We start from the raw sequence: 12,458 nt of genomic DNA, 5'->3' as shown, positions 1-12,458 counted from the left end.
CCTATTATATAGATAAAGAAGCCAAAGTTCAGAGAAGTGAAAGGTTCTGAGAGTTGAGTGATTCAATCATGGTTCTATTCCTAGTAGATATCAGAGCTGGGACTTGAATTCAGATCTCTTAAATCCAAATCCAACATCTTTCCCATGATATTCCAGGGCCTCTTAGAAGAATCCAAAACAATCTATCATTCTCTAATTATCATGAAATCATAGACTTCTTTGGCTGGAAAACTTCTAGATATCTATATACATATCTAGTCAAGCCCTAAAGATATCCTGTAACAGGGATTATGTTAAAGGAGAGAATGAGACTCTTATCAACTCAGGACCCAAATCCACTATCACACTAAACAGCCTTCCTCTGTAACCTTTCATCAATCAAGGGAATAACCATCTGTTGCTAACATCCTAAGGGCAGCCCATCTGAGCATTGGAAGTTTTTATATCCCATTACCAAGATACCCTAAGCTCCATAGTCCTCCCATAAAAGCTTGTCCTTTTCACAAAAGCCCTCAATTTAGGTTATAATCCTTTCCTCATCCTTTGATCAAGTGATCCTTCACAAATTCCCACTATCGTCTTACCCCATTTGTGATTATCCCAAAGAGCTCTCTAAGCTGAGAGAGAGAGAGAGAGAGAGAGAGAGAGAGAGAGAGAGAGAGATTTCTCTGTCAGTATTTCTATAGTCATATAGGCAGAAATACCCTTCAAGGCAATACATGATTTAGGGATAAGAGCTGAGAACTCTCTGGGCTGATCATAAATGAAGCAAAAAATGATAATGTGAATTTGTGAAGGATGAGAGAAGAAGAGACAAAGAGAAAGAGAGAGGGGGGCTTCAATAGAGAGATGTTTATCTCTATTTCTCTTTCTTTCTATATACTTATAAACAGAAATACCCTCCAAGGAGGCTTAATATGAGTTGCTACACAAGAGTTTACTGCTGTCTGAAATAATCACAAATGAGGTAAGATGATTATGAGAATTAAATATCTCATTATTGATAATCACTTTGGGAAAACTAATTTTAAAAAGCATGCATTCACAGATACTCAAATTGAAAAGAAAATTAGAGCTCTGAAAGTAGCCCAATCTCTTTATTGTACAGAGAAACAAACTGAGTCCTAGAAAAGCTAAAAGAATCATCTAAGGTCAGGGTAAACCAGAACTTGAAAATAAGTCTTCATATTACAATGTCAGTGCTCTTTGCTCTATATTATTCTATTTCTTGGAGTACTTGATTTTGTGCCACACTTCCATTGGGACAACTTTCAATGGGCTAGACCAAGGCTTGAAGCCAAGATACTGACTATTGTGAACTCTTCATTCTTCAGCTTTTCTTGACATCCCCATCTTCCCCTAACAATTACTTGATTTATTTTGCATATCCTTATTTATATGCATGTTGCCCCCCCCAACAGAATAAAAAATCCTCAAAGCAAGAACTCTTTCATTTTTGTCTTTATATCCCTAGTGCCTAGAATATGGTAGAAATATAGTAGGCCCTTAATAAATTCTGATTGATTGATTGAACTTTAATCTCACTACAGAACCCTCCAGTTAAAGGATTTGTGTCTAATTAATGGAGCTGGAGATATGTTTTCAATAATGCCTAAAATGTCCAATTAGAAGGCAGCATGCTACAGTGGAAAGAATACTGGATTTGTAATCAGTGAGTCAGGGTCCAGAATTTAGCTCAGTTGCTTACTAACAGTATGACTTTGAAGGCAATTCATGTCTCTTGGTCTTAGGTATTATCACCATTTTATAGAAGAGAACACTATCTCATCAGGATATAAAATGAGGGGATTAAACTACTAAGATCTCTTCTACCTCTAATTCTATGATCCTATCATCCTATGGAGGGTACATTAACAACAGAAAATATCTCAGGCTTATCTGGAGGGGGGGATTGGGGAGGAGGAATTGGTCCTGAGGAACTCATGGTCAGGAAGGAGCCACCTGTGTGCCTGTCCATCCGTTCCCTTCTCACTCTCACCCTTTTGCAGAGGAAATGAAGTTGTAACGTCCTCTAGCCACAACAATGAGGAGAAGTGGACAAAGGGCTGCTTTATAGCCTTTCCCCCTTCCCCTATGTCCTGTCTATGGTCAAAGGGCAAGTATAAAATTGTGTTTTGGAGCCCTACAAGAGGAAATCCTAGTCATCAATCCTCCCTGGGTCATTCAGGCAAGACACTAATGAGCTACGGAGCTGGGCTGCAAATGTTGAAGGATGGAAAGTTTCTAACCAAAAACCAATCAATCAAAATGGATCTGTCTATATGTTCATTAGAATATAGATCTATATGTAGGCACATGCAAGCAATTGTACTTTCCTTGGACCTCACTGGAACATAATGTGTGCCTCCCTTATATGGTTTATTTTACATTGAAGTATCAAATTTGGGTTTGATTTATATCATGCCATAAACTCAATGAAGACAAAAGCTTGGTCTTCCTTTTATTCATATTTACAGCTCTCTTAGACAATCCAGTGATTTGGACTAAGTAATAATAGCCAGTATTTACATAGTGCCTTAAGTCTGCAGAATCCTTTATATGCATTAACTCTATTTGCTGGCAAGATAACCCTATGGATAAACGATACAGTCCTATATTATATGGGGTTCGCACTGATCCACAGAATTGGATAATTGGATAGGACCTCAGCAGCTACCTGCCTCAGTATTTGTAAAGAAACTGAGTCTCAGAGAGGTTATGTGACATTCCAATAAATGTCAAAAGTAGGATTTGAATCCAGGTCTTTCTGGCTACCAATATAGTGCACTGTCCATTGTACTACACTTCCCCTCCGGTAAGTGCTTAGTAAATATTTATATTTGTACATGTATCATGGTTGATGATAACATGTTCTTCTCTATTTGTAAGAAAGAAAAAAAAACAAAGGGATAAAGCATGGGATAAAGAGGGTAATGATCTATTGAGATTTGATATTGTCTCTGATTTTCTTCAAAGGGATTTCAGAAGCACCCATTGCAACCCCAGAATGAAGTTCAATTTCACACAAATAAATACAAAGCTTTCTTTACTCAGTTTAAGATGACCATAAGTTCTATGAGAACAGAGACAGTATTTGCCAAAATGGCAAGTGAGCAACAAGTATTATTAAGTAGTTATCATTTTCCAGGCAAGTGGTAAGTCCTTGGCTTCCAAATATAAGGTAAAAGAGCATCTCTGCCCTCAAGGAGCTTATGTTCCTGAAAGGAAGCAGAAAAGCAAAGAAAGGGGGTATAGGTGTGTGTGTGGGGGGGGGAATGTTCTAATTATATAGAACTGTGGCTAAATCTTGCAAATCATTAAAAATGGGTGCAATAAGTAGACATTTCATATCTTACTCCACAGAACTATTGTGAGAAAAACACTTTGTAAACCCTTCAAAGTGCTATAGAAGTATGTTATTGTCTAAATAAAAGTTTATGCCAAAGGCAGATTTTAATGTTATCAATGGCTTTGAACCATTCACCACTGAAAAAAATCTTAACTCCTTTGTCTGTTGTCCGCTGCTTTTCATGATTTGTTCCCCCCTCACCTTTCTAAACTTCATCTCCCACTGTTCTGCCTCATGTAGACTATTCTTTAAGCCTTCCTCAAATAAATTCCCATGGTTTCCTGCCTCCATGCTTGTTTTCCTATTGGTCTCTCTCTGCCTAGAATGCCAACCACCCCTTAAGCCCTCTCTGTACTGCCTATTCAGTCTCTGACCATCTTTCCAAACTGGTATCAAAAATAACGGTCTGCTCTTGTGTACCCTTCAACCAAAAGTCTTTTCTGCCTCTCCCTGAACCAGCTTTTCATTCTTTTACCATATTTTCCCATGTATAAAATACACCTTAATTTGGGGGCCCAAAATTTGAAAAAACATGTATTCCATAAAGTTATTGAACTCAAGTTTTATTCATCATGAAATTCAAGGACCTTCTACTCATAGCTTTCAGGCATCTTTTGGACAAATGTGGTATGTGACTGCATGCTTAGTCCATTCTGTTTCATGAACCTGAAACACCAGTTTTGTCCTCCTTTTAAATCAGTAGCTTCTTTTTCATCAGCAATGCTTCTGGCCTCATGCTGAACCATCTTTGTGGACACAGGAATTCCAGTGGCCCTCTGCTTTTCAGTCCATCTCTTCATTTCCCTCTCTAACTCAGACCATTTTGCTGACTTCCTCTCATGGCCTTTTTGGCATTTTCAGTTGGGTTTCTTCTTCCCACATCCAATCTCGAATTGTTTTCTCAGATGGAGGAGGACTGATTTCCAATCACTTTTGCGAATTGAATCATTTTGAATTTGAATTCAGTACTGTAGGAAAATCTTTTCTGAGCCATATCTGGGCAGAATGAGGCAAAATATAGCCTAATATAATGATAACAAATGCAAAACAATGAGTGCAAAGTCAAGCACAAAAATGTGGGAATTAAAAGTAAAAAAAATCTACAGCCACTGTAAAAGATGCTCCCAGTTTTTAGACCCCAAATTTTCCCCAAAGGGTGTATCTTATACATGGGGAAATATGGTATGTATTTATCTTCTTTTAGTTTTCACTATGGTCATTTGCATATCTTCTGAGTTGTAAGATCCATGAGCTCAGCTCATGGATGCATATAGATATAAGGAATGAGGGAGGGAAAGGGAGAGAGGGAGGGAGGGAGAGAGAGAGAGAGAGAAACAGACAGAGAGACAGAGAGACTGAGAGACTGAGAGACACAGAGATCAAGGCAGAGACCAAGAGAGACAGAGAGTCAGAGACAGAGAGATAGAAAGACAGAGACAGAGAGACAGAGAAAGTTCCTTGCAAATTACAGGTGTGTTATACGTAAGTATAAAGTAAATGGATGAATAAATAAATTTTCCACATAGATATTCCTCAATTAGTTTAGAAAAGGAATAATATACAAATTCAGTTACTTTATGTCTATGTAAAGTTTTATATACAATTTATATTTTCCCCAAATTAAAAAAAAATTGGCAGTGATGAAGGGAGCTTTGTGTCTACAATCAAATTCTCAGCAGCCCATTGACTATCCAATTCTAAATTTGTTATACTCTTCCTCTAGGCTGATAGCTGTCTCTATGACAAGATAGTAGATCAGGCCATTTAGAGATCAGAGGACCAGAGCTACAAGGGACCTTGGAGTATATCTAATCCAATTTCTTCCTTTTACAGATAAGAAAACTGGGGTCCTGACTCCCACAATAAGTAGCTTAGCCAAGCTGGGTCCCACAGATAGTAAATGGAACAGTCAGAATTTGAATCCATCTCCTTTTTACTCCTCCTCAATCTGTATTACTCCCCAACAGTGAAACCCAGCTCCAGCTCTGTGAACCCCAACCCAATAAATTGGTTTACTGTTTCCCGTATCTGTGCCTCTTAGCACAAATTCTGTCAAACTGCCTCTCAGATTCTTAGTGAAAAGTACCATGCCATGATCGAATGAACTGATAGATCCAAAAGCCTGATTTCCCTTCACCCCCCCCCCCCCCGCCACCAGGATGCTCATTCACTAACTACTGCTCACCTCCATGGATCACTTCCATAAAATCTTAGAAAGCTGAGTCTCCTTAATGCCACCCTCTTCTAAGTGCCTGACCCTTATTTCTTCATTCCCAGAGAAAGAACTACACTACTACGACAGGTGAATTTTCTGATAATGGGACACATGCTCATAAGCACAAGATTTACACCCAAACCTGCATAAACAGATTTCTTTACTATCATTAACGCCTTCACTTTGCGCATTCTTTCTAGATAAGACATCACTTTCTCCCCGCTGCTCACTGGAAATGTGATAGAGTGTAATCAGCCTGGCAAATGATTTTCAAAAGTCATGAGGCCACTAAAATTCTCTCCTGCTTGAAAAATTCCTATTTACATTTTCCAATGTCACCCCACTCACCCTCCTCTCTTCCTGACTCTCCCCTCCCCCTACTACTCCCTGTTTGCTTGGGATAAGAGAAGGAAGATCTCTTCCTACAGAAATCCAGCCTCTTACAAAACAGCCAAGAATTCAGCACATGCCATTTCTTTTAGGTTCCTTGCATTTCCTGGCAACTTGCTCAGGTTGTCTAACATGAGACTCTTTTTATCCATGCACTGGACCACTCTGGACTGGTTCTGGTTCTTCTCCATCCTGCACACAACACTGAAACTAGGTGCTCTGCACCTTACTAGATACATCAGTAAAAGAAAAAGGATAATTCAATTCAATCAATTTCAGTTCACTTCAACTCATTTCCATCCAGGTAGCACATATTAAGCAAAACAAAACACCTCACTTTCTGTGGAAACACAAAGACAAAACAAAATATGCCCTTGATCTCAAGGAACCCACGATTAACTACTGGTCCTTCTTGTTTTAAAGGGGGTAGGAGACATCATGAGGCTAAATTCAGGTAACAATTGTGGAAGAAATTAAGACATTCCTATAAATGTAAGGAGTTATTACATTATTCTCTTTGAACTTTGCCTTCATAATGTTTCATACTGCTTCAAGATAGCATTTCAATTGAGGGGAGCACAGGTGAGTGCATTTCGGGGGGCTCAGACCTCCTTCTGAGCCAACAGATGGGCTGGCTCTATTGAGTGTTTTGTCAAGTTCTCTCAAATCACCAGGGAGAGAGATGTTTGAATGCCACAGATTCTGCTGAGCTCTTCCTTCCTCTTCCCCAGTGAGAAACCAACCCAGGGGCTCCTCAGCTGTTCCCAAGTCATTGAAGGTCTGTCAGGAAAGTGTCCTACTCAGAATCTCACTCCCCTTTAATCTTCACAGATCTGGGCTATTATAAACAGGTATCTCTCTATTCCTCTTATTAACTCACCCCCCCCCCAACTCTGATAGGAATGAGAGGAAAATACTCTCAAACCAAAACAGGTCTCAAGGCCAGGGTCTATATATTTTCAAAGTTAGGAGGAAGAACAAGTAATGGCAGTGACATCCAGATTTTCAGCCTTGAATTTTCTAACCTAGATGGAAAATAGTTTTCTTTTCTAGACCTAAGAGGATCAGAATGAAAAGAGAGAGATAAAAGCTAGATGATTTGAGGACTATGTTCCTCTGCTCTGCCCTGTATGTATGAAATGAGGACATGATCCTGGAATCCTGGGGTTCCTTCTTTTCCCTCCATACAGCTGCCAGATCATTTCCAATTGTGCTGGTTCATATCTGGTCATTGGACCCAAATGACTCTGGAGAAGAAAGTGAGGCTGGTGACTTTGCACAACATCCCCTCACTTAAATCCAATTCACTTGCATGTTATAGCATCATCTCCTTGATATCATGGAGAAAGGACAAACAACAACAATATACCAGTGCCACCCTAGTTCAGACCCTTATTGTTTCTTGATAAAAAGACCTGTTTATTATAATACCCTCCTATCTGATCTCTCAGTCCTGTCTCATCTTATACCAGTCCAAATTCTACCTGCCTTTCAAAGTGATTTTCCTAACCTATTCCATCCCCTCCTATCAAAAAAACTCCAAAGGCCTCTAGAAGTAAATATAAATTCCTGTTTAGCATCTAAAGCCCCTCAAGACTTGATCAAAATCTACCTTTCAGTCCTATCATATGTCACTGCCCTTCAGGGGCCAAAGTTCAATCCATCTTAATGTTCCTTATATGTGATATTTGCACTGGCTGTCCCTCTTGCCTAAAAAGTAGCCTTCCTCAACTCCATTTCCTTCAAGATTCAACTCAGGGGACTCCTTCCACATAAAACCTTCTCAATCCTTACAGCTATAGCTATTTACTTCCCCCCAATCAAACATCTTGTATTCTATATACATGCTGATTTCTGGGAGAGCAGGGATGGTTTCACTTTTATCTTCATATCCACTACCTAGTGTAATACCTAGCAAAGAGTAGATGTCACAGAATGTAAGACCTGGAGTCAGAAGACCTGTGTCTGAATCCTGCCTCAGACTCTTAATATGTATTTGCCCTGGTCCCTTCCAAACAGGGGCAAAAAAGCAGAAATGATAGATCTGCATGCTATCAACTTTTCTTTTTGTTATTTTGCAAGGCAATGGGGTTAAGTGACTTGCCCAAGGTCACATAACTAGATAATTATTGAGTGCCTGTGGCCATACTTGAACTCAGGTCCTCCTGACTCCAGGGCCAGTGCTCTATCCACTGTGCCACCTAGATGCCTCCATGCTATCAACTTTGTCAAAACCAGACAAGTCCTCAGGATATAAAAGAAAAATGTAATCTTCATTTCTTCACTATAGGAAAAATGAGAATAGACTAGATGGCACAGTAAATTATTGAGCTTAGGAAAAATACCTGAGTTCAAATTCTTTCCCAGAAATTTACTGTGATTTTTGAGGAAGAGAATTAACATTTCTCAACCTCAGTTTTCAGATCAATGAAATGAAAGGATAGATGACCCCTGCTGTCTCACAAGCCTATAATCCAATAGGGCTGTTAAAGGAACCAGAAACAAGAGAAAACTCCAAGACCAGGGTCTGCAATTTTGCCCTACTACTCCTCCACTTCCCTTCTCAATAACTTGAGAATAAGGCAACTGCAGACTCAGAAAGAAAGAAAAAAAAATCAGACTTGAGTAGGAGCCCAAATGGGACTTCATTGAGAGCATGTCCAACTTTTCATTGCCAAGCATTCCAACAAAACCATCCTACATGATCTGGGAGCCCCACCCCAAGAGAGGCACATGACTTCTCTCAGAGCCCCCTTCAGGGTTCTATTCTTGCCCGATGCCAGCTCAGGCTTCCAGCAAGGGGAGGAGGAGGAAGAGGAGGAGGAGGGGAAGGAGGAGGAGGAGGAGGGGGGAGGAGGAAATGGACCAACCAGCCTGGAGAGATAACAATGTTGAGACTTCCAAGATTGCAGGCCTTTGCCTCATTTGTCTCACTTTTATAACTTTGAGATCCTTCTTTCACTTTGCTAATAATGGAAAGTATCAACTAAAAATTGCAATGTATGCATTTCATTTGAGTTTTATTGCCTTAACAGACAGCATTAGATTACAAAAGAGGACATTTTTCTTCTCGGTTTTAGCTTATTCTGATGATTTATGATTAGATACAGCAAGAGTTCATAAACTTCCCTGACCTGCTGACAGATTTTACAGGCTCCTAGATTTATTTCCATCTCAAACTTAACAGCTTTCATGTGACTGATATTCCCAGAGTCGTGGTGTGGCCGCTCTTCAGCCCGAGAGTGCGCCTCTAATCTCCATGTTACTAATTTAAATGAAGTCTTGGTCTGTTGTTTAAAAAAGACATCATTCATCTCGGGGAGGTTTACAGATCCTCTTGTAATGTAATGTCAACCCCTTCTGAGATATGAGGTTTATAAAGCCTCCGATATTGAGTGTTGTCAGACATGCCAAGGTCATTGCATATGGCAAAGGGGAGGGAAGGCGCTAGGGAAAGCTCTACAAAACAAGGAGGGAAGAAATCCAAAAAAAGTATGTCCCCATTGTGGAAATGGGGTCGGTCTGAGGAAGACCTGGGGGAAATAGAGTCAATCTGAGGAAGACCCAGTTCTCAGCAAGAATGTAACACTGGCATGTATGGTAGAGGGGTTGGAAGTGGGGAGGAAAGAGGGAGAATTATAAGATCATAAATTTGAGCCCTAAAAAACAACTTTAAGGACTATCTAATCCAGACCTCTCATTTTATAGAAAAGGAAAGTGAAGTCTAGGAAAAATGAAGCATCTTGATTAAAAAAAAAATCAGGGAGTAAGCAACAGAATCTGAATCTAGGGCTTATAACATGTTCTTTCTACTATGCCTGAAGGAAGAAGGAGGTAAAATCTAATGGCCTGGCTGAGACCCCCAAGGACCTGAGTTAACCCAGATGACCTTCTTCTATTCAGAATCTGTGGTTGACTTGAGGTGTCCTAGGTGAGAATAGTTCTTGGTTTTTGAGACACCACCTGCCTCTTTTTATATACCATACAGGTTTCCAGAAAGAAAGCAAGGGACAGGCAAGGTTCATGTCAAATATCCAAGACTGGGAAGACAGACCACCTGAAAAGTGAATGTCTAGCAATAGTGTGTCTACTCTTCCCCCAAGGGAGAAAAAAAATTCACACAGTCATGGGTTTCCAGAGCTGCCCCTTAGGGGAATGAGCCAGTCCTGGGAAAACTAAGAGTCCTTAAGCTTTCATAGTTCTTACACATTCACAGGGCTGGGTGTCTGAAGGTCACTTGTGATCAAGCTCTGACTAGACCAGAATTGCTTTTGTTTTATTTGGGTATCAGATAAGAAGTGACAAGTAGCAATAGACTCCAGGACACTAAGGAGAACGACATAAGCTAGGGAGTATTCCAAGACTGGCAGCACAGTTTCACTCTCCCCAAAAGGAGACCTATGAAATTTATAAGAACACAGACATACTTGCTCCCAGCAAAATATTCTTTTATTAGCACTGGAGGAAAAAGAATACTTTATTTCTGAACTTTCAAAACTCACATTTTGGAAAGGAAAATACAAATGGCAAAGGATTCACTACCCATAAACATTTAGCTATTCTGTCTGGTGTAATGGAAACTGATCAGCTGTCAGAAGACTGGGTGACCTTGAAAAAAAAGGAAATAGCATCTCTGGACCACCATTTCCCTGCCTCTCAAGTATAGATAATCAAACCTAACCAGCTTTGAAGAGGACAAATACTTCCATTTATCTGTGAGCTCATCAAGATGGTTACTCCCTACAAAGGTGCAAATTGTGACCCATCTATCACTTCCACAACCTGCAGGTCTGTTATTCATATCCTCCAAAGGACTTCTTGCCTAACATGCCAATAAACATTACTGTAAGTCTTTTAATGTTTTGTTTTATTTTAATCAGACCCTGAGATATCACCAGTGAAGGACTTCTTCAATCAGTCCAGATCAATACCTTTTACTGAAGTGAATAGGTGAAATGACTTGCCCAGAGTCACCTAGTCATTATGTATTAGAGGTAGATTTTCCTAACTTTGAAATCAGCTCTCTAACCACTCGGCCATGCTGCCTCACATTTGTGGGTAAAAAGGAAACACAGACTGGGACTGGAATTTCTTCTTCACGTATAAATATCTGTAAGTGCTGATTCCATATATCATGAAATCTCATTGTTAATGGAGAGTGGCTTCTTTTTATCATACATTTCCTTCTACAAAATCCAAAGTACTCTCCTAGTTCTAGGAGTTTGCATTATTTTGTTTGGTCCAAGTCAGTGATTTTATCTATGAAGGGAAATTCCAATAGAACAACCACAGATCTAGAATAAATTTGTGATCTATAGTCATGAAAAAAGTATCTGAGTTGAGAGAGAGTAAGGGACATGCCTGAGGTCACACAACGAGTGTGTGCCCAAAAAGGCCTTGCATCTGTGTTACGCCTACCTCAAAGGTCAGTTCTTTGTATACTTCATCAACCTGCTTCTTTTATTGTAAAATGACTTGGAAAATATAACATAGTTTTCAGAATGCTTTTACTTTATAGTATGTGACCATGAGCAAGTCCTCAGCTTCCTCATTTGTAAAATGAGGACTGTTAGTATTATTTAATAGGATCATTATGAGAAAAACATTTTAATCATCTCAAATATTAATATAAATATGAGCTTCTCTTGATATTACTATTAATATGTAATATATGTTAGTCTTTATAATGACCCCTGTAGAATACAAATATCTTGACATTCCCTTCTTTCATCCCTTCCTTCCTTTCTTTATTCCTTTTCTTCCTTTCTTTTCCCCCTCTATTTCTTCACTTTTCTTTTTCCTTGATTTCTTTATCTCCTTCTTCCTTCCTTCCTCTTCTCATTTTTCTTCATTCCTCCTTTGTTCCTTTCCTCTTCTTATTTTCCTATCCTTCCTTTCCTTCCTTGTTCCTACCCTCATTCCATCTTCCTTCTTATCTTCCATTTTCTTTCTTCTTCTTCCTTCTTTTTCTTTCCTTTTCTCCTTTTATTTTGCTTTCTTCCTTCTCTTCTCCTTCCCTCCTTCCTCCCTCATTCCTTTTTTCTTCCTTCTTATTTTTCTTCTCTCTCTCTCTCTCACTTTGCCCCCCAATCCCCCCCACCTACAATACTTGACTCATAGTAGGTACTTAGAAAATACTTATGGAATTTAATTGCATTGATTGTCTCTATGAAACATTAAATATTACTAGTAAATATTATTAATACTATTTAACAGATGAAAAAGTAGAAATCCAGAGAAGTTGATTTTTCCAAGATCGCATACATAGCTATATATATGACTTAGACCGTGACTATGACTGAAGACCCCTGACATTTGATTTAGTGATCTCACCAATAATTCATATGGCAAACTCTGCCACATTGATATAAAGTACTCACCCTGCTCTAGACTAGATGTTCTTAACCTTTCCTTTGTCACAGGCCCACTTAGCAATCTGGCAAAGTCTAAGATCTCTTTATTTTTAATAATATTTTTAAATTTGCAGAACAAAATAAAAAATAT

The sequence above is a fragment of the Macrotis lagotis genome, chromosome 2 (genome assembly GCF_037893015.1).
Source record: "Macrotis lagotis isolate mMagLag1 chromosome 2, bilby.v1.9.chrom.fasta, whole genome shotgun sequence".
Classification (NCBI taxonomy): Eukaryota; Metazoa; Chordata; class Mammalia; order Peramelemorphia; family Peramelidae; genus Macrotis; species Macrotis lagotis.
This window is presented reverse-complemented; position numbering follows the sequence as displayed.